Raw genomic sequence first — 22224 nt, 5'->3', positions numbered from 1 at the left:
GACGGGAGCTTACACAGGTGACTGGACCCGCAGTCCAAGGGCCATGGCGTGGAGGTGGCTGAGGAAGGCCTCCCGCCTCAGTGTCTGGACCAGCCTCTTCGCCTGCACCATTCCTACTTCCTGAAAGACCTGCCCGACTCCAGGAAGAACACATGGGTCTGTGCTCTTGAAATGTGGACTTGTGTTTAAATGTTGGCAGGAACTAATTCTGGCGGAGTTCTTCAGCTGACTCTTTCTGAGGCATACGGAGAGGTAGCCTGATTATGAGACCTGAACCTGTGCCCTGGGTCCCCTCAGGGGTGCCGCGGCCCTTCCCTCCCTCGCCCTCCCTCTTGGACAGACCCTTGACTTGGAGTTGCTGCTGCTCACCCCCCAGCTCTAACCTCTGTGCTCGGTTCTATATCTGCCTTGAAGTAACACAAACACGGTATTCCTGTTTTTAAAGCCAGAATGCTTTTGAAAATCTCACTGTTGATAACCACGCCTCCTGGGGCAGCTGGGTAACTAAGTGAGAGTGGGCCGGGCACAGCCTGGGGCAGTCCTGACTCACCTGTGCACACAGGTCAGCGCAGGAAGGGTGACCCGGGTGTCCAGCCCTGGTGCCCACTGGGTCCAGTCCCTCCCCGGGAGCGCGGGCTGCCTGTTGGCTTTGATGAATGGGATACAGAAAAGGGGTGGGAGGTCATGTCCCCAGTAAACAATGAAGACAGTCTCCCTGTGGACGCCTTTGTGGCTTTGACAAAGCAAGCAGCCATGCTGGAGGCCCTCGAGCAGGGCGGGTCCATGGGTGCAGCCCGCAGGAAGCCACGCTGACCGCCAGCTGTGCCTGTGTGGCTCCTTTCCTGTGGCGGGGGACCCTGGAGCATCGATGCTCTCTCAGTCAGTCAGACCCAGGAGGTCAATGCTGCTGTTCCCAGGGGCTGGCTTGATGGAACTTCATCTCGCAGCAGTGGCCAACACAGAAGGTCAAAGAGTTGTCAGAACCAGTAAACGCAAACTTTGGAGAAACCCCCTGTGAGAAGGCGTCATCCTCTGTAATGAAGACTCCTCTCCATTAGCTTTAAAACTCAGTTCGGTTCCGGTGAGTGCCGTACAATACACTGAAGAGATTACCCAGAAGCCCTGGAGAAGCGTTGCGCAAGCCCCAATGGCGGATTTCTTGGTCAACACCAGCACAAGCCCACGGCCCTCCTGCACACTGACTTCCCGGCTCACCCCTCCTGTTTCTGCCAGAGAACACACTTCTTCAGATTCCTCTTGGAGACCACCCACCTGCGCATTTCACAGCTGATATTGGATGGAAGTCCCTGCAACCTCACTATTGTCATGCCCAGTGACACAGAGCAGCCCCTGCACCCGCTCCGCCTTAACCACCACAGGATGGCAGTCCTTCTGGGCTGGGGCTGGGGCCCTGTCTCTAATTCAGCTGCCTTTTCCCCACCTCTGTGCTGCGGGGACTCCCAGGCGGCCCCTGCATCCTTTCCACGGTCTGTCCCCACTGTCCGTGACAACCTCACCATCCCCTGCCCTGCCTCCACGCGTCCCTAAGGCCTGCCCACGCGGCTCTGCCTGTCCTTAACCCCCACCCAGTGAGCCGCCCCCCTCTTCCCTGGCCCGCACACAAGTGCTCAGCCCCAGGCCCCAGGGGGCCAGGCCTCCACACCTGCCCTTTTGGAAAGACCTGGTCAGGCTCCTCCTCGGAGCTCCCCATCTGCCTTTCTCAGTCCTTGAGACACCCCTCAGCACTCCTGACGGTCAGCACAGCCTTTTCCCACACTCCTAGTCCCCACAGAGCCACGGTCCTCAGCTCATGGCAGCCTGCTGTCGCCCCAGGGCCTCAAGTGGCACCTGGCACAATGTTCAACAAATACTTGACTTCCGCGAAATTGCCACCCTGTGAGTGTCCCTCATGTTTCCTTCCTTCCTTCCTTCCTTCCCTTCCTTCCTTCCCTTCTTCCTCCCTCCCTCCCTCCCTTCCTTCCTTCCCTCCCTCCCTCCCTCCCTCCCTCCCTTCCTTCCTTCCCTTCTTTCTCCCTCCCTTCCTCCCTCCCTCCCTCCCTTCCCTCCCTCCCTTCCTTCCTCCCTCCCTCCCTCCCTCCCTTCCCTCCCTCCCTTCCTCCCTTCCTTCCTCCCTTCCTCCCTTCCTCCCTCCCTCCCTCCCTTCCTCCCTTTCTCCCTCCCTTCCTCCCTTCCTTCCCTCCCTCCCTTCCTCCCTCCCTCCCTCCCTCCCTTCCCTCCCTCCCTTCCTCCCTTCCTTCCTCCCTCCCTCCCTCCCTCCCTTCCCTCCCTCCCTCCCTTCCTTCCTCCCTCCCTTCCTCCCTTTCTCCCTCCCTTCCTCCCTTCCTTCCCTCCCTCCCTCCCTTCCTTCCCTCCCTCCCTCCCTTCCTTCCTCCCTTCCTTCCCTCCCTCCCTCCCTCCCTCCCTTCCTTCCTCCCTCCCTCCCTCCCTCCCTTCCTTCCTCCCTCCCTCCCTCCCTCCCTTCCTTTCCTCCTCCCTCCCTCCCTCCCTCCCTTCCTTCCCCCCTCCCTCCCTTCCTTCTTCCCTTCCTCCCTTCCTTCCTTCCTTTCTTTTTTCTGAAAACATCTTCATATTTGGTCTGTTGAGCACCCAGCTGAGCCTAGATTACACCTAGGCTCCATCCTGTCTCTGGGCTCTGGGACTGTCACACCTGTGTACACCCGGCACAGTTCCTGCCTTCTCTAGAGACACCGGGCCACCGTCTTCTCCCCAACTGTTGCCCACAGGGCTGGACACAGGTGCAGGCTGGGGATTAGAAAGCCCTACCCTGGCCACAGACAATGGCCAAGGAGTAACAGGCACTGGAAAGGGGGAGGCCTCCAACACTTGGCCGCTCTGGGCTCTCTGGCTTCTCCTTCAATCCCACGAGCTTCCCTTCCAAAACAAACCTCTCTGGCTCTGTCTGTCGGGTTTCTAAGGTGCCACACCAACAGCTCTTTGTCTCGTTCTTTTCTTACATCCTCAGATGGCGAGCAGCCATGGATCCGGTTGAATATAGACTTCTTCATATTCCACATTCCAGCAGCTCGACGCCCCCCCCCCCATGTTGTGCACGTGCGTCTGAGGCCTGGTCCTGGCTAAGATGGTGCTGGAACGTCTGCAGCTCGGATGTGACTGAGATAAGGTGTCATGAAGAGCAGACACTGCAAGGTGGCCCAGGAGGACCAGTGGATACCAGGGTAGAGTTGAGAAGACCAGGGGACACACCTGAGCGCGCTGATCAGCACCCTGCCTGTAACGCAGTCCTCTAACCTTGCCCTCCACCCAGAGCCAGAGGGCAGGCAGCTGGTCCACCACACGCCTGCCAGATCTCCCTTTCCTGACCGCGGCCAGCGGTCCTTCGGTTTTGTACCTATACTCAGTTTCTCGGACATCCGGCCCTTTGGAGTGGGTCCTAGTGCTGGAGCCCTTTCTTTCTTTCTTTTTTTTTTTTTTTATATTTACTTTTTAGTTTTCGGCGGACACAACATCTTTATTTTATTTTATGTGGTGCTGAGGATCGAACCCAGTGCCCCACGCCTGCCAGGGGAGTGCGCTACCGCTTGAGCCCCATCCCCAGCCCTGCTGGAGGCCTTTCTGATGTGGTGTGGCCTGGGGGCTTCCTGACCTGTGCTTCCTGTTGAGCTGAGAGCTGCTCACCTCCCGCCTTCCCCAGAGCCGGCCACTTTGCAGGAATGGACTTGGGAGAGTGCAGGAGTGAGCTGCCAGTCAGACCCTGACCACTCACAGGTCTCGCGCTTAAGGGCCTCTTCACGACTGGATAAAGGGACCGACGGGCCGCAACAACTTCTGCAAACCGGGTGACCCCCGAGACGCTGTGACCACAAAGGTGCAATTTCTCATCTAGAAGATTTTCTGAACAATTCCACTCGAGGTTCCCCAAGCCATTGGCCAAGGAGTGTGAAGTACCGGCTTTTCCTTCACGTGAGCTCATGTCTGCTAGTTTTTAAATACTCCTCAAGCTCAGTATGGAGGTGCCCGCCAGGAGGATCAAACCTTCAAGACCAGCCTGGGCAGCTCTGCAAGACCCTGTCTTCAAATACATAACAAGGGCTGGGTTACAGCCCTGTGGTAAAGTGCCCCGGGTTCAATCCCCAGTTAAAAAAAAAAAATAGATATAAACAACACCCCAAACTGCCTCAGCTTGTGTTTCCTTGGACTCAGAAAAAAATAGGACATAAAAGTTTCACCTGTCTGAATATTTTCTACTTTAAAAAACAGAATGAATTGGACAAGAACGTCACAGCTCATGACTCATGGCAAACAAACACCACACACACGCCCGTCACCTTGCTCACGCTGGGCAAAGTCAGGAAGCTGTGTGAATCTAAGAACAGAATCACCCCTTCTCCAGAAAGGACAAGTGAGGGCATCCAGAAGACACGCGCGAAGGTCTTGTTTCTCAAAGAGATTTGTGTGACTTCAAACAGCCGCATGAGTCAGAATCAGAATACGGGCCTAAGAATCTTGAGGCATCTTCAGATCGACCTTGGTTTTAGTCTGCTTTGGAAAGTCTCCAGTCCTGCAACAGTGTTTTGAATAAGCAGAATCATAACCCACGGCTCCCATAATAAGCAACGTGTGTAGGTGGGTGGAGCATGCTACTGACTGACCCAGAGACCCAGTGTGTGTCACACCACTTCTCCATCTAGCCTAGCCTGACGTTCCCTGTGAGGGCCCACCACCTCATGGCCACCCTTCAAGATCAGAGGCGAGCCAAGGCTTCCCGTGGTGACGTAGCCTTCAAGTGTCACGGTTGCTCCCACACGGTGCTGATGCTGGTGGTAGCCACCTCCTGTGCGGCCAGTCCTGTAAGTGTGGCACCTAAGTCGTGCACTCGATCGTACCTGATGGTGACAGAGAATGGCCATGTCGCTGAGCTATGCGCTTGTTGTCTTGTACTTCTGCTTGTTACTCTGGGGAGCACTCCTACTCATAAAAAAGAAGGTCGCAGCCAGGCACGGTAGCCACGTCTATAATCCCAGCGGTTAGGAGGCTGAGGCAGGAGGTTCCCGAGTTCAAAACCAGCCTCAGCTACTTAGTGAGGCCCTAAGCAACTCAGCGAGACCATGTCTCTAAATAAAATACAAAAAAGGGCTGGGGATGGGGCTCAGTGGTAAAGCATCCCAGATTCAATTCCCAATACCACCAAAAAAAGATAGAAGATTAACCAAGACTTCACAAGACACAAGATACACACAAGGAATGCATGCATTCACATTCCTCATCAGCAGAGATTCCGGTGTCAATCTTAGGTGGCTGCAAAGTGTGAGCTTCTTAACCAGGTCAGCGCAGCCTGGGTGCCTTGAGAAGCCTGGCCTCTTGCTCGCACCTGGTGGAGTGGGGCACAGTCCTCCAAGACCTGTGTGCTCCGAGGGGTGTTCGCAACACCGCCTTCCTGGGGCTGCGGGCCCCAGGCCTCAGGTGACCCAGTATTGCCCAACCTGTAGACACCATGAAATCAACACGCGGGAGAGCTCTACTTCTGGAAAAGTAAGCTTGTACTTCCCATGGAGGCCACTCAAGGCTCTGGTGGACAGACACAGGGCTGGGATGAATTGTATGCATGAACGTGGAGTTGGCAACAGGCAGGCACCTGACCAGTACAGCTTTTTGGCACAGAATTCCTGGGAGCTGTGATTTCCAGGGTGGGGGAAGGGAAGACGAGTGGAGATGGCAGTGAGCAGGCAGCTCAGATGGGAAAGAAGGCCCCAGATCATCAGCGCATGGAGAGGAAGCGGTCTCTGGTGAGCTCTGTGGAAAGGACCAGCTCGAGCCTCGAGCCTCGGGACAGGTGTACGCCCACACAGGGGCAGAGCTCAGGGGCCACGCCCAGGCTCCTGCCCAGTGCCCAGCCAAGGAAGCACCTGGAAGCAGCCAGAACAGAAGTCCTCAGAGCCGCCAGCAGAAGGCAGGACAGAACTGCTGGACACCCCGCCCCGGGGACTGTCCAGCCCGCTCTGAGTGGAGCAGCTCCTCCAGCAGGACTGAGCCCAGGTGCCCGCTGGGGACTGAGCCCAGGGACGGGAGCGCAGGCCAGCTTGGATTGCCGCCAGGGTTCCTTCTCATTGCGCCATTGTGAACACCAGCCTCCCAGGTCAGGCACTGAGGCCAGGTGCGTGCTGCGCGACCTCCAGGGAGGTCATTTCACAGGCCGCCCACCCACCGAGGCCGAGCCAGCACATGTCCTGCCTGGGCGAAGGGCAGGTCCCAGGAGCACTTGTGTGCAGCAGCCTCGGGGGGACCAGTGTCTCTGAACTGAGCGGCTTCAGTGGCGAAACCCTGCTCTGCAAGTCGAGGGCACACACGGGTGGCCCAGGGGTCCAGCTGTGGGCTTGACATGTTCAGTATTTTGAAAAATCAAGTGATTCAACATTTCAAAACCAGGCGACTGCACATTCAGAACTTTGATTTATAAATTTGTTTTCCTGCAAAATACTGGGGACAGTGCCCATGCCGTGCTCGCACTCCCTCACGGGGCACTCAGCCAGAGTCGATGGCAGCTGCCCCCTAGACAGGGGACACACGTTCCAGTTCATCGTAGGCCCCACTCCTGACCGGGGAGCCGGCCTGGGGCCTTGAGCTGTCATTCCTCAGGATGTTTGTGCTGCTTCTCTCAGAGCAGAGTGGCCCTGCACACCACCTCAGGAGAGGGGGCCACGCGGAGGACAGCCCTGCACTCTGCTCACACCGCGGCCCCCGCACACCGCCTGCCAGGACCCCACAGTCCCAGGTGTCCTGTGACACTACCCCAGAGGCACTTGGTGTTATTATTAGCACTGTCACCAGAAAGGGGTCTGAGGAAGTCCCCCAGAAGGGGAAGACTTGCGCCCCAGAAGGGACCCCAGGGATCTCGGGGTGCATCGGGAGAGGCACCAGGGTGACGTGAGGCAAAGCCAGCAACCAGCAGGACCCTCTCAAAGGGAGGAGGAGGGGGTCAGGCGCCAGTGCCTCGGGGCCCATCCTTCTGGGGAAACTGGAAACGGAAGGAGGGAGTGCGTGGGGCGCCCTGGGGCTCCCTCTCTCCATCCTCCGTGGAGCAGGGCACAGCCAGCTCTCGTTCTTTGAGGGTCTCTGTGGAGGTGGCCACACCATGAGTGTCTAACAGTCTGTGGCCCTGGGCCTCATTCAGTCTAAAGAAAATGTGCTGCGTGCGCTAGCAATGTGTGCAGGCCACACCAGGCCGCGAGCCTCGGGCAGACCCGCGGCCGGGGAGCAGAGGCCCTGGTGCGGGCGGAGGTCTCGGACTCACCGAGCTCCTGCCCCCTGGGCTCCTGTCCACCCCGCACTGCGTCCTGCCTCTCTCAGGACGCCCACCCCTGTCTCTGGGCCCTCAACCTGCTTCCTGGGCTCCAGCGAGTGGCAATACTGCAGGATGGATCTGCCTGCAGACCCCCGCTCCGTGAGTCCTACAGATCTAAGGCCCAGTGGGGCGTCTTCTTCCTCCAGCTGGTAAATATGAGGTCCAGGGCAGGAAGCAGACCGAGTTATCTAACAGCCTGGCACCTGCCACCTGGCCGGGGAGCAGGGTGCCGCAGAGGCCAGGTTCCTTGAGGGAAGGAGGGGTGGAGGAGGGAGGAGGGGCAGGAAGGAGGGCCAACACAGGCCACCTTGCTGCCCCAGCCCGGGGCACCAGACCTGCATCTGAGGTTGCTGGTCACGGTTTTAGAAGTTCCATGTGCTGAGGGTCCCTGTGCTTGAGGACAGCGTGGCCGAGCAGTCATCTGAGGACAGAGCTGGATCAATTCACGTTGTACCAGGTGCCAAAGTTTTTCTGTGGATGAGCTGGAAATAAAAACGTGTCACTTCTCTTTCTGGTCACCACTCAGCTTGTTTTCCTTGAAGACCTCTCCGAGGTTGCGCTGGGCAAGGTAGCTGCGGGGATGTGGGGCTCAGGGTGAGCACTCGCTCACTGAAGGCAGGAGACACGGTGAGGTGACCGCCAGGGGCGGCTGGCGGCCAGGGACTTTGGTTGGGAGGCTGAGAATGTGGTGGCAGGGAAGACAGATTTTGTGGGTCAGTCCCGGGACTGTGCACCCAGGAGATGGGACAGTCCAGGGACTCCGCTCACGGGGAAGCTCAGTTGCCCTCAGAAGCTGGCGGGGAGGACACAGCCAGAAAGGTACGAGGAGAGGGGGACTGCTGCTGTGGTCGCCTGCCTGGCGTCCTGCAGTGTCTCTCTCTACAGGTCGTGGCACACTGGCCAGTCACCTGCTGCACAAAGAAGAAAGACAAGACGGTTGGTGGCCTGCTCACTGACAGGAGGGCCTGGCGAGCCCACAATACAAGGCTCCAGACCTTCTCCCACATCTGGCCCCGTTGGCGAGTGGCCCAGTGTCCACTGTCTGTGGCTGCCTGTATCCCACTGTGGCTGCTGTGTCCAGGGGAAGACCTGTTGGTGGCACAGAGCGTGCGTCTAGAGGGTGAAAAGCTGTCCCGCGGTGGGAGAGGCACTGCACTTGTCCAAACCCTCTGGCCCTTCCTCCCTGCATCCTTCCTGCCCTGGCCCTGCTGCCCCTTCCTCAGCAGAACCATCCAGCTCCAGGCCCGTGGTTCCCACCGCTGGCTCAGGCTTGGCCGTGGACACTGGCTTTGGCCTCACTCTGGGGCCTCTCTTGTTCTGCTGGGATCAGTGGTGCCCCAGAGAGGCACTGCTACAGAGGCTGCGCTGCAGAGCAACCCAGCCCCGGGCCTCCAGGGGGGCAGAGAAGCATCCAGAGGCCAGCTTTGGTGTTAGCCACTGAGACCTGGGGGTAGCCTAGTGGCTCAGCAGACCGACACAGGTGTGGGGCAGGGGGCAGCGAATGTTATGGATGAGCTGGGCTTGCAGCTAAGGCTCCGTGGGCCAGGTTCATGCACAGCAGCAGAGATGAGCCATGAGTGGGAAGAAGTCACCATCCTGCAGAGCTAGGGGACCTGCCAGCTATCCTGCTGCTCGGCACAGGGCACCCTGGCTCTGCCTCTGTTCAATGCCGGCCGCCCGAGTGCAAAAGGGGGCTGTGGTTGTTTCTAAGCAGCTTTTGGAGGGGACCGTCATGGCTTTAAATGCTCACATGGGTCAGCAAAAAAGCACGAATACAAATTAAGCAATTCAAAACCCAAATGCCAGGTGCAGTGGCCACACCTATGATCCCAGCTACTAGGGAGGCTGAGGCAGGAGGATCACAAGTAAGAGGACAGTTTAGCCAGACTATCTCAAGATAAAAAGCACAGGAAGTAGCTCAGTTGTAGAGCGATGGCCTAGTGAGTGTGAGTCTCTGAGTTCAAATCCCCAGCACCACAAACAGCAGCAGGATGTACCAGCTGAGAGATGAAGGAGGTGGCCGAACAGTCACAGGAGAGGAAGGAGGTATAGCCTGCACTCAAGGTGCTCAGCCCACTTCTTCACAGGGGGGTGTGAATTAAACCCCGTAGAAGTTCTGCTTTCACTTACAGGTTGGCACAGGTTGGCACAGGTTGGCACGTGAGGCACTGTGCAGCTGAGGACTTGGGGACATCAACTCTAACAGTGCTGATGAGCGACACTGTAGATGGGCTGGGACCCATCTGAAGCTGCCCAGCCCGGCAGCCCACGCCCAGGACTGTGTCCTGTAGGTGCCCTCGGGGACACTCCATTCCCCAGGTGTTGCCTAAGAGCTAGACTGGGAAGGACCCTAACCGCCTAAGGCAGGGGCTGGGGGGGCCCTCTGGGTACCAGGCCGCCAAGGCCGTGGCAAGACCTGGAGACACATGCACGGTATGCCTAGATTTAACCAAAATCACCACTTCCCATCTTAATGCCAGGAGAAGTGGTGAGGTGGGATGGACCCCACTGCCACCCCGAGCCCCAGACAGGGAGACCTGGGGTCAAAATGACGTAAGTGAGCAGATTGGGCAAATGATGGCCACCGCTTTACAACCAGGGAATTATACATGTGCAGGTGATATGTCTGTACAGAGTAGGGCTTCATTACACCTGGATTAAAAGAAATGTTGACCCCAGGTGGAAAACAGATGCTCAGTTGCTTCATGTCCCAAAGGCTGCTTGGTAAGCCAGCGACACTGGATTCCCAGCCTTGGAGATCGTGCCCACCTCATTGTTAAACACGCAGAACCCCAGTGTTGGCTTTCCCCTGGGCCCCGAATGCGGGGTGTGGCCCCGCTGGGCTGGGAAATCCCTTGGCATTCGCTGGGGTGGTTTGTGTCTACTGTGGAAGGATGCGGTGATGGGAAGTCACCTCTCTTGGGAAGATCCAAACCCACCTTGGAAATCGGAGAGAGGGGAGTTTGCACAGGACAAGAGTTCTTGTTTCTGGCTGGCTGAGTCGGTGACTCAGGGCAAGAGAGCACAGTGTCTGGGGTCAGGAAAACCGTGGCACCGCCTGGGAATGGACCCCAGGGACCCACCTTGGTGGAGTGCAGCGGTTGGGGTGGCTGGAGAGGACCAGATCCGGAAGAGGGACCACGGGCCTGCTGCCGAGTCAGGGCTGGGTGTGTGCACAGGGGAGGCCGTCGGAGAGTCCTGTGTGGAAGGAGAGCGAGGGGTCGGGGCTGCCATCACAGCTGCAGAAAGGAGCAGAGGAGCGGAAGGGGCTCCTGCAGCGCGTGCTGAGCGCTGGGCCTGGTGCCGGAGCCTCCAGGGCGGTGGGAGAGGCGGAGTCCACGGCTGGGAGGGAGCAGGGAGAGGCCTTTGGCTTGAGCAGCAGAGGGAAGAACTGCCGGAGAGAGAGGAGGACCCCCTGGGGTTCCTGGCACCTGCTTAACGGGGTCTTGAGCCCAGAAGTGAAGTCCAGGCTGCAGCTGGAGGGCCATGAGCAGGAGGAAGATGACAGGGAGGACCCGGAGCGGTCCCTGGGGAGGGGCGGCGTGGGCGGAGATGCCACCCAGGAGTGAGCGTGGATCCCGGGTCCAGGCAGCACCTGCCGCCCAGATGGTTCCCACCGCGACCCCTTGTTCTCAAAGGCACCGGCTCCCTCCAGCCCTGCCGGCTCTCTCAACCAGGGCGTGGTAGTTGTGCACACTGCTGGGGTCCACGGTGACGTGGTCTGCCACCTGGAGTGGAATGCGCTCCGCTCCCCTTTCCCTCCCCTCCTCCCTCTGCTGTACAGACACGATTTTCTGTATCTCCAGCCATTTTTTAAAATAGTGCATCATGAATATACATAAAAAATGACCATACACGAAGGTGAAGCTGCTGGGAAGGGTGGAAGGTGAGACCACAGGCTTGTGTGAATGAGTGTGCACATGGCGAGCGGGGTCTGCCCCTCTTCCCGCCCAGCCCCTCCTCCTCTCCCCTTCCTCTCTCCACTGCTCTCCCTTCTGTGCTCATAAGATTCTGACCCCACCCCACTCTTTCTCTCTCTCTCTCTCTCTCTCTCTCTCTCTCTCTCTCTCTACCTTCTGAGTGTGAGAGAAAACATTCAGCCCTTGACCTTCTGGGTCTGGCCTAATTCACTTAGTGCGATGTGCTCCAGTTCCGTCCAGGGGCCAGCCAACACCATAATGTCACTCTTCTTTATGACCCAGTGAAACACATTGTGCGTCCCTGTGACTTTGCCTTCCTCCTCCTCTCTCAAGACCAGGTCCTGAGCCACTTCTCCCGGAGCCTCCTGGAGCAAGGCTCTCCTCTGAGCTGGAACTCTCCCCCTCTCCTACACCACCTGCCGCTCACGGGAAAGGCTTGTCTCTCTTCACCAGATTGTAAATTCTCCTTCCTGCACTTTAAACTCCTTAAAGTTAGGGAAATTGTCTTATTACTATTTGTCTTTGTGTCCTAGGTCACCACATAGGGTTTTGCACATAGTAGAAACTCGGTAAATGTTGAGTTGAAGTGTAGGAGAGGTTAGGCTCCTGCTCTTTTTCTTGAGGGAAGACTTATACACAGGGACATACAGGATCTTAAATGTGCAGCTCACTGAGTTTTGAAAAGTAAAGTCACGTTGACTGCCACCTAATCAGCAGGTGGAGGGTTTCCTTAATCCCAGGCCGTCTCTGTGCCCTTTCTGGCCAGTCCCTATCTTGGGTATCACTATTTCGATTTTTATTCTGAGAAACTAGTTTTGCCTGATCTTGAACTTCATGAACAGTGGAGTCTCCCAGTACGAGAGCCTTTGTGTCTGTTTTGTTTAGCATTGTTGGTGAGTTTGCTCCATCCTGAAGTGTATCAGGGGTCCATTCTCTGGCATTGGTGAGACACCCCAGGATTCATTTATGGTCTCTGTGGATGGACGTTCGACATTCCCAGTTCGGGGCTGTCATGGGTAACGTTATCCTAAACGATCGTGTGGAATCCTTTTGTGGACGTGTCTTTACCTTCTTGGTCCACCAGGAAGACCCCTGGGTGAGGGTGGGGCCTCCCATCCTCCCGTTTCCTAGCCAGGTGCTGTGGGCTTGTGTGTCCATGGGTTCTGTGTCTGGGAACTCAACCGATTATGGATAGAAGATAAGGCTTAAAAGAAAATCATGTCTGTACTGCACACGTGTAGACCTTTCTCCTGTCGTTATTTCCTAAACAATGTCGCCGGCCCGTCTGTTTAGGTCACATTTCATTCACAGGCTTCACAAGTCACCTAGAGATGGTTCAGAGTCTGTGCGAGGATGTGCCTGGGGACAGGCACATGCTGAGCCCCTTCACCAGGGACCTGGGCATTGCAGATTTGGGCATCTCCGTGGCCCTGGCTCTGGTCTCCACAGAGTGAGGGGTGCTTTACGAGAACTTCTGGTGGCTCTGCTCCCTTGGCACCATCTGGTCCTCTGTCTTCTACAGTTTCAGCCATTCTGGTCATTGCAGAATGGCCTCTCTGTGGTGTTCCTTTGCTCCCATGGACAGATGATGCCAAGCAGCCATTGATGAGCGTATGGCTACTCTGACCTCGTTCGTGATGTGTGAAGTCTCTTGTCCACCTGAAGCCTCACTTAGCGTTAGTGGACTTAGCGTTGTTGATGTACTGGACCCGAGCCCCATGTCACATGTGGGCATTTCCGACACTCCCCCACCCGTGCCTGGCCTTTACTCCCCCACAGCGTTACCAGGCGGCTGTGAGGAAGCGAAATCCACCCGTGCCTTACAGCTTCTCCCGTGTCATCCGCGAGCATAGCGCCATAAGACGTTGCTTCACACAGATCATGTGGATGTTCCGGGTGTTACTCTAGAAGCTTTATAGGCTTGGCTTTTATGGTGAGGTCTCCAGTCCCTCTTGAGAAAATCAAAGTCAGATATGCTTTTAGAAAGTGCACTGGAGCCTCACTTATTAAGGAAAGAAGATGACCGTAGGGGGAAAGGTAAGCCATTCTCTTGTACAAGAGACTGTCATGTATGAACACTGTGTGGCCCTTCTAGCGGTAAAATATAGTCTATCCACCTTGAAAGAAAGAACGCCCACCTACCTGGACAGACAGCAACAGACCAGACCTCAGTCACTGTGGGTTTTTTCTAAACTTTTATATCAATGAAGAGTCACTAGATTTTTATGCCTGTTTTGATAGTAAAATGTGATGCTTCAACATCTTACTTAATAGGATTGGAGTGAGCCTATTAGTCTTCCTGAAATGTAAAATGACACCATCAAGCTGCATCACGTAACAGTGACGGTAGGTAATGGTGAACTAAATGACAGATCGCAGGCTAGACTGTCCTAAATGGAAAAGGGGGATTGTGCCTCATCTCTCTTAGAACTTAGCAAAGATGAAACGCATAACTTTGTTTTTATGGAAAAATGATTTTGTTGGTACCCAGTGTTCTGTAGTAACGGCTCAGTGACCAGAGACAGTGTAGCAGATCTGCAAGATGTTGGAGAGACAAGTACCTCTGAACCCAGACCAGCGCCAGCCATCTGGCCCTGCTGCCAGGGGGCAGTCCCGTGGATTCCCTCTGAGGAGCCAGGTTGTGGGTGGGCATGTTCGCGATCCTCACTGTCACTGGGCTCCGAGGCACTGCTGTTGGGTGCAGGCCACCACTCATTAATAAAAGCCCTACCCCAGCACTGAGTTCCCTGTGTGGCTTCTGACATCTCATTAATCCCAATTCAGAACCCATCTTGGAACTTGTAATAATTCCAATCTGGTGTGTGTGGTTCTTACTCAGTTCTAAGTTCACAGTTTAAAACACAAGGCATCGCCCAGAATGGCTGTTTAAAAAGTAGGGGAAAATTCATGGCCATGAATTCAATTTTACTCTTTATGGGTCTTTAGTTTTAAAATGTAGCGTACAAGGCATAAGACTGCATTTTTTTTCTGGTACTAGGGATTGAACCCAGGGGTGCTTTACCATTGAGGTACACCCCCAGATCTTTTGTTTTGAGCGTGGCCTTGAACTTACAATCCTCCTGCTGGAGTCACAGTGGGGGCACGTGCCTGGCTCTGCAGCACATCACTGAGGGGCTTCCCACCAGTCAGGGTGCCCTTCCCGGCCTCTTCCTGCCTTTCTGTTCCCTTCCCCACTTCCTTCAGCAGAGCAGGAACCCCATCGTTCCTGGGCACGGACACTCTGGCCTCACCTGCAAGGCGTCAGTGAGGTTTTCTGTATAAAATTAACGTTTGAATCAGATGCAAAGGCATGTTGAAAAGTAGACCCTGCAGCCACTTGAACACGTCCCTGGTGCTTGCTTTCTCCTGGTTCTTCCTAGGATTTTCCTTGGCCAGTATTTGACCCCTCAGCGTCCATGGGGGCTGGAAGCACATGTTCACTACAGTGCACAGCGTTCCCAGGCCACCGCTGTGGCTCCGAAGGCCTGACACAGTTGTGCCTGCCAAGCACACAGGCAGTTTAAGTTGGGAGAGGAGAGCTCTGATTCCGGGATGCTGAATGCTTTGGTTCCTTGGTCACATCTCCTCAAAGACTCCGCCCCCAGTGGTGTGGCACAGGAAGGGCCTTATGTAGCGCGCAGCTTACTCAGGAAAAGCAGGCTTCTCACGCATCTCCTTGTGCCACATAGGAAAAACGTGAGGCAGCTCCTGATACCAGCCTGCTGGTTTGTTGTCATCAGGCTCTCTGGCTCCTGGGTCACACGGTGCAAGGTGGCAGGTTAGTTAGCTGAGGGACTCTTACACACAGATGCTCTCCTGATTTCTGATTTTGTGTCTCCTAGGGACTGTACTGCCTGTATCTGGTTCTCATACTGGGCTGTGTGTGTGTGTATGTGTTTTAAGGGCTGGGGACAGAGTTTCCCAGCTTGAGGTGACCTGACTCAGCTGCTAACAACTGTTATGATTTGGATGTGAGGTGTCCCCCAAAAGCTCAGGTGTGAGACAATGCCAGATGGTTTGGAAGAGAAAGGATTGGGCCATGCCTTAACCTGATCAGTGAACAGATGCCTGGTGGGATTAACTGAGTGGTAACCCGAGGCAGGCGGGGTGTGGCTGGAGGAGGTGACTCACTGGGGGCGTGGCTGCAGGTGTATATTTGTATCTGGTGAGTGGGGGCTCTCTGATTCCTGATGGCCATGTGAGCTGCTTCCCTCTGCCACACTCTCGCACCCTGATGTCTGCCTCACCTGGAGCCCAGGGAGTGGAGCCGGCCTTCTGTTAACTAAGACCTCGGAAACCGTAAGCCTCAAATAAACTTTTCCTCCTTTAAAATTGTTCTGATCAGATCCTTTAGTCACAGCAGCAAAAAAGCTGACTAAGACACATACACACAGGGCACCAGGAGCCCTGGCCAAGAAGGACACACACAAAGGTGTGGGCTGTACCTGTGCTCTGCCTCACAAGCGGAATTCCATGAAAATGCCCGAGATGGGCGAGGTAGAAGGAGGGGTAGATGAAGAACCAGGGCAGCGAAGCCCAGGCCATGGCCTTTGGCACGAGAAACGTGCCCTTCCCAACGTCACCACGGCTTCCAGCATAGGTGGTATAGCCAGCAGGATGGGGGGAGGTGTTCCTGGAAAGACAGTGCAGATCAGCCCCTAAATCTTGATGTCAGAATGAGAGCCAGAGCCCTGGAAATCTGTCCTTTTTCTTCTTGAAGTTGGGTCTGGGGTATTTAAGATTGTGGTGTATTCTTTGATGCTTATATTCATCAGCATCTGTTGGTTGTAAGGAGTGGAGACTGAGTCAGGTCACCTCAAACAAAGATGGTAAAAAGAGGAGGGAATCTCATGAATCCAACAAAGAAACGGTGCTGTGACTGTGCCACGCTGAGTGGTGCAACCTCAGAGTCGCCAGCTGTCCGCTGGTGGGTGTTCGGAAACTGCAACCCAGTTGCCCTTCTCTGTTCACCTCTTTCTGTCAAGCAGCTTCCTCGACCTCACACACCGGGGGCTCAATCCTGAGTCTGTCACCTGCCAGCTGAGTAGTCTTGGGCATATGATGTGACCTTTTGGTGCATATTTGGTACAAAAGGTGAGAGGGAAGGTGAAGGAGGAAGGGTTAGCTGCCGTCATCCACAGATTCCAAAATGCACGCTCTCGTGCACGTCTTGAAGTCTGGGCCTGCCTGGCCTTCCGCAGAGGCGCTATCCAGCGGGCAGGGTGGTGGGCTCTTACTGTCACCCGGTGCAAACGTGCCGGTTCTTCCTGGCTGTTGATGGGCGACTGCGGCTTCCCCGTGGGACGTAAGGACGACTTGAGGCAGGATATGAGCTGCAGCTGTTGTTGGGAGACCCACTGACGCTTTTGATGAGCTCAAAGTTCTGCTCATTCACAACGGTGCTTCCCCGTCACAGCGTTCCACTTCTTGAAATGGCTTTTTAATGCTGACTTACATGTGGCTTTTATCATTTTCCACTTTTGTGTACACCTGAAAAGGAAAATGAAGTCATTAGGGTTCCTGAAACTTCTCCCCGTCCAGAGTCTGATGGTTCTGAGTTTCTCTTTGACTCTGTGGCCCGAACTCGGCTTCTCTACACAGCTTGGTCCTGAGGTGGCCAAGAGCATCCTGCCCCACTCTCAGCACTGCGCCTGGCGCTCTGGGTGGCCCACCTTCAAGGTGAATTTCCCTCTAGGGAGGTCGTGGCCATCCAGGTGACCACACACCGAGTTTGACTGCTGCCACCACTTTGCCATTGACCCCACTGGCACTTCCTTAGGTCCTCAGCAAAGCCTCTGCTGTCCACAGGGTGACTTCTTCCAGCTGGTGGCCAGTGTGGGTGTGGCAGCATGTCACCAGCGGAGCTGAGCAGGGCCAGTGGGCAGCCAAAGGTCTGCCATCTTCTCTGCATGGCTCTGCAGCTTCCATTACACAGATGACAGCCTTATTCTCTCCACAATCCCCAGCTGGGACCAGCGTGTTCCTCTCTCTGTCCAGTCCACCAACTTCATCCACCCAAGTGCAGAGTAGAGTTCTGTGACACAGACATGACTGCCCGCGGCTTGCTAGGGAGTTTGTTTATGTCTTTGTGTCCCTGGTACACACGGGACCACGCACAGTACCACCCACAGGACCGTGCACAGTACCACTCATAGGACCATGCACAGTACCATCCACAGAACCATATACAGTGCCAGAGGACCACACACAGTCCCACACACAGTACCACCCATAGGACCATGCACAGTACCAGAGGACCATGCACAGTACCACCCACAGGACCATGCACAGTACCAGAGCACCAGACACAGGACCATGCACAGTATCACCCACCGGGACCATGCACAGTACCAGACGACCACATGCAGTCCTATGCACAATACCACCCACAGGGCCTTACACAGCACATGCCTGTTTGTTACATGGGTATGGGGACCAGAATGATCTCGTAAGAGAATAAAGTCCATGGTTCATTTACCACCTACAACTTGACAATGAATTGTGAAGTTTAAGTTTTTTTTAAATCAATGGCATCTCCCACTTACTTGCCGTATAAGTATTTGGTCTCAATTGTCTAAAAATGTTGTATTTGAGTTCTTTCATAGATTCAGATTTTCTAGTGTCTACACATTCTCCTGACTTGGAGAATTCTTCAGTAATCATTTTGATGCCCTAATTGATTGGCACTCTAATGGAGCATAAATATATATAATATAGCAGCATAATAGATTAAACGTTCTGTTCCTTGTAAATATTAGTGACCTCTTAGGATCATCATCTCCCTGAAAGTGTCTTCTTCCTCCTGTTTCCTCCACCGCTGAACTGAAGGGAACAGGGGGACGTCTCTAGCTGTTCTGGTGAGCAGATTCCCCCTTTCCGGCAGATCCATGTCACCGAGTAGATCCTCTGACTTCTGTGTTGAAGTCTTATGTGACTGGTCTCTTCCCAAGGCCAGTGTCCTTGGTGCAACTCACCAAATGAGCTGGGCTTTCCCAGTCTTCAAGGTTCGGTGCCAGCCTGCGGGCACCACTTCAGTCCTCTGTCATTGTGCCATTTGCTGAAGGGACAGGCAACCACCGTCCACAGTTCCGTAGCTGGCCATCTCCTTCTTTTCCACTGCTGCCCCGCCTGCACCAGAGCCTCCTGCCCGCCCTTGGACACTGCTCTGACCCCCAAGCCAGCGCCTCGGCTCCAGCCTGCTCTTGCAGCAATGGCAGGACCAGGCGAGTCTGCAGGGAAGGGCCTTCTTGGGCCAGCTCCTCTGCACTAGAACTTCACTGTCCTTGGATGGAGCCCAGATCCTCCATGGGCATTGACACTGTCTGCAATCTGTCCTTAGCTTACTTATCCAGCTGTGACAACTGTGATTTCACAGACAGACCTTCCTTTCCATCACACCGGTGCTCAAGCAGAGTGTGACCCTGGTTGGCGGAGGCCACCTGATCCTCGGCCCTCCTGCCGTCTGCTGGAGCGGGGCTGCCTTGGTCTCTTCCTAGTCTGTGAAGCCAAGATATTCTAGAATAGGGCCCAAATTCTTCTTCCTACCACAATATACCTGACATTTTGTAGCAATATACAATTTATACTCTGCGCTAACAAACAATGATTCCCCCTCTCTGCTAATTCTCCCTACAAGTACTTTTTAACATTTGGCCTGGCGGATCTTTTAATGTTTCACACAGGAACCCGCCAGCTACAGCATCTGCTGGGACTTCAGAACACGCTCTGGCTTCCGTGGGCTCCAGGGTCTGAATGGAACAGCCCCAGCCTCCCCTCGACCTCTGCCCTTTCCCACGGCTGGCTCCTCGCTGCTCCCCAGGGCCTTGGCTTGCCACTTCTGCTGACTTGTTCTCGTACACTTGACGTGTAGGTGGCCGCTCTGTCCAAACCTCACCTCCTCAGGGAGGCCCCTGGCCACCAGCAAGCATTGGCTCCTCCCCAATAGTACTTGGTGACACCTGCGACTGCTGCAGAGGGCGTGCGGTCTGTGTCTCCCTCCTGCTCTCCAGCTCCACGAAGGAGGGACACCGAGACTTGGTAAGCGTTTGTTCACCAGGGGCTGTGGACATGAGGGGGCCGCCAGGGCCACACTCAGCATCCACAAGGCCTGGGCTCAGTCCAGCACTGGAGAGCAAAACCCAAGCAACCAGGAATAGGTGAGTGGCTCATTGGCAGATGAATTTAAGACTCTGAGTTAGGGGTGAGTTGCAGTGTGTCCGTTTTCAAATTCAAGGAGGGCAAGAGATTTGCAAGAGCAGCGAAGGGGAAAACCCAAAGTGGACGGCCTCCTGCTGTTCTGGGCACCTAAGCTTTGCCCTGTCCTTCGCTGCCCTCCTCCGTGTCCTCCTCTGTATGGCTGGCCACTTCACTTCATGCAGTAAACACGCAACTTAGAAAATGCAAAACAGGTTCTTAAACAAATGGACACCAATTTAAACCACGTCCTTTAAAGCATGGCTTCAAGAAGTTGTACGTTCACTCCAGTGATTCTGCCATTGCTGATTATTTTAAACCTCTTGGTTTGCAAAGACTTTCAGTCAGATTAGTAGTAACCAATATAAAAAATATCGGTTTTGTTATTTATATGTCAACAGGTTCCCACATTGCTACTCAGCCTAAGCACTCGTAGCACTCAGTACACCCGGCTTCTATTGACTTGCAGGTCAATAAAACCCAAGACCATCTTCTAAAAGGAGATATCTTTCCAGTACTGGCATTATTTACAATACACACAATGTCCCACATAGGAATATACAATATTAAAGTTATTAAGTTTTTTCCCAAAAGAATATGATGTAAGCCTAGATAATATTTACAACATAAGGACTTTAAAGAAAGATTCATTCAAGTGCAACGCGTCTTACCTTTTCTGAGAACTACATTGGGTGGGAAAGCACCTCTACAGATGTACCAGTTCTCGTGTGTCAGTCAAAAGTCATCTCCATCAAAAATGTAACTTAGATTCTTCAAAAGGCAATCAAGGTACATACTGCGTTTCCCCCATTTTAGTGAAAATCCACACCCCTCAAGTGGCGGTGTTGTAAATCAGAAGAAAGAGTGCAGAAAAGGATGGACGTGAACATTGATTCCTAGAAGGCTCATTCTCCCCATTTGGATTGAAATTTGAAGTGACTCATTCTCAACAATAGGTGGCGCTTCACAGGGTTTTCCTTGTTAATTGTATTGGCTATAGGAAATAACATCTTTCTGCCATCAATTAAAAAATTAATACAAAAACTTAAGATTCATGTGATACTTTGGTTGTTTTACCTCAAAACTGTCATCTTTACAGAGGATCAAAACTGAGATTCTTGGAGATTATAAAAAAAGAGCAATAAATATGCTTTTTGAAAATGTGCAGGAGCATCACATCTGTATACTACTTTAAAATTTATTTTCAACATTTTAAATGTTATGCAGTCACTTTTAAAATACATATTTGCTTTTTTTACTTTTAATGATCACAGTTTACAAATTTTGTAAAAGTTTTTTTTTTTTTTTAATATATTTACAATGACTTATCTTAACTGGAATCAAAATGTTCACAGTGAAAAGTTGCAGGTAAATGTTAAGGTGGTCAAGACCCATCAGGTGGCTTCATCTGAAATTATCAGTAGACAGCTGCTCCCAACTCCTGTGCCATGTGCGCCTGCATGCGCGCACACACACACACACACACACACACACACACACACACATTTAAGCCCAAGAGGTCTCAGGCTTAGAAAAACAAAAATGAAACCAATTTAACTTGAAAACATGATAAGGCAAGGAGGCTCTTTATTCAGGAAGGAAGCTGCCGGGTGGGTGGGGGGGAACTGAGAGTTGTCCTCACGGACAGTGTGCTTCAGGACAATGGTCACTAATCATTAAGAAGATCCTTAAAGCCCACGAGGCACTTGTGCAGGTTTGGTCCCTCAGTAGCACTGGACTGGGGAAGTAGTTAGGATTACCAACTTCAGATAATTGATGAGAAAACAGCTCAGAGACCCCGAGTGGGGGCCCCCTAGCTAGGAAGTGCCATTGACTAGCCCTGTTCTGGCACTCTTGTTGCCACCTATGTACTGCCCATGAGCTGACCTTACAATCCACGATACCCAGTGGGTCTTGCCAACCCTCCGATCTTTAATACCGGTACCCTCAATTATTATAGACCGTAGAATGCTTTTATAAATGGTATTATTTTAAATGCCCCAAGAAAATCATGAATTATCGAAAACTCTTAAGTGTAAAAAGTCTCTTTGGGTGAGATTTGCTTGTTTTCTTTTTTCACTATTAGGTATTCTTAAAGAAGGGCCTGCTGAGATTGTCTCATCAATATCCTTTTTCTTTTTTCACAAACAAAGGATAAACTGTAGTTTTTGGCATAGGTTATTTCAATAGGAAATACAGATGAAAATACAAGCCCCAGGAGATGTTTTAATGAAAACATGACTGTATTTTTTTGCTGTTCTATCTTGGGGGGCAGTTACAGGTTTCCATTAACCCGGGTTCTTGTGTGCCGTTCTCTAAGGATGGGACCCAGTTTCGGAAGTGAGAGATTAGTAACTGACCAGAATCAAAGATCCGCGGTGATCCTTGTAAAGGCCATTCCACCCTCACCTCAGATGCCAGATCAGCAGGACAGATGCCTAATCTCCTTTTCTTACAAACATGAAGACCGAGTCCAGGCCCAGAAGGGAATCTGAACATCACTGGAGGGAAAGAGGTTCCTGCTGAGGTGGTCTCCGGACGCTGCCTTCCCACGGGGGCTCCTTAGTGGAAGCCTGACACACAGTGGGGCTCAGGCTGTCGTGCCCTCGATCTCCTGGAACGGACAATGCCTATCAGGAGGAAGGGCACCCTTCAGAGCCCCTCCGCGTGCTCTGCTTGCTTGACTGACAGCTCGCAGGGAAACACAATCCCCGCTTGCTGTGGAATGACAGAGCTGACAGAAGGCACAACCCTTCAGTGGGACCCAGCCAGGGAGTCGGCTGAGTTGCC

The sequence above is a fragment of the Callospermophilus lateralis genome, chromosome 8, assembly GCF_048772815.1.
Source record: "Callospermophilus lateralis isolate mCalLat2 chromosome 8, mCalLat2.hap1, whole genome shotgun sequence".
Classification (NCBI taxonomy): Eukaryota; Metazoa; Chordata; class Mammalia; order Rodentia; family Sciuridae; genus Callospermophilus; species Callospermophilus lateralis.
This window is presented reverse-complemented; position numbering follows the sequence as displayed.